The 417-nt window shown below is 41.7% G+C and overlaps 1 long non-coding RNA gene across 1 annotated transcript in view; it reads left to right on the top strand.

Moving 5' to 3' along the window:
- The window catches only part of LOC129682781 (uncharacterized), a 1,444-nt gene extending 1,297 nt beyond the window's left edge, over positions 1–147 (top strand). Inside the window, exon 3 of the long non-coding RNA XR_008721041.1 lies at positions 1–147. This exon is cut by the window's left edge and continues 318 nt beyond it. This is a non-coding gene — a long non-coding RNA (uncharacterized LOC129682781).
- Positions 148–417: the final 270 nt, after the last annotated feature.

The following is a 417-nucleotide window of genomic DNA, read 5'->3' as shown; positions in this document are numbered from 1 at the left end:
CCTTCCTTCCTTCCTTCCTTCCTTCCTTCCTTCCTTCCTTCCTTCCTATTTGCTCTTCCTTCTTGTTTTTCTCTGTCCTCTCCTTCCCACAAAGTTAGGACCTTGGTGGGACTAACAAGATGAATCAATAAAAGCATCGCTGTGTAAGCATGAGGACTCAAGTTCAAATCCCCAGTACTCATGTAAAAGGGTATACTTAAGGGCCTATAAGGATGATATCTGTGGGCAGATAGGGTAAGACAAAAGAGTCAGGAGGATCTCTTAGGCTTGCCCACTACCAAGCTAGCTCAGTTCTCAGCAAGATAGCATAAGGGAATAAAGCAGAAAATGATAGACTAAAGGCACAGTCTTCCTTTGCTTTGTGTGTGTGAATGCATGCATACACATAAATAAAATTATGTAAACCAAATACCTGAT

This window comes from Psammomys obesus, unplaced genomic scaffold, assembly GCF_907164565.1.
Source record: "Psammomys obesus unplaced genomic scaffold, mPsaObe1.curated_primary_1811, whole genome shotgun sequence".
NCBI classification, from domain to species: Eukaryota; Metazoa; Chordata; class Mammalia; order Rodentia; family Muridae; genus Psammomys; species Psammomys obesus.
Note: the sequence above shows the minus strand (reverse complement) of the source record. Positions and strands in the feature narration are given on the sequence as shown.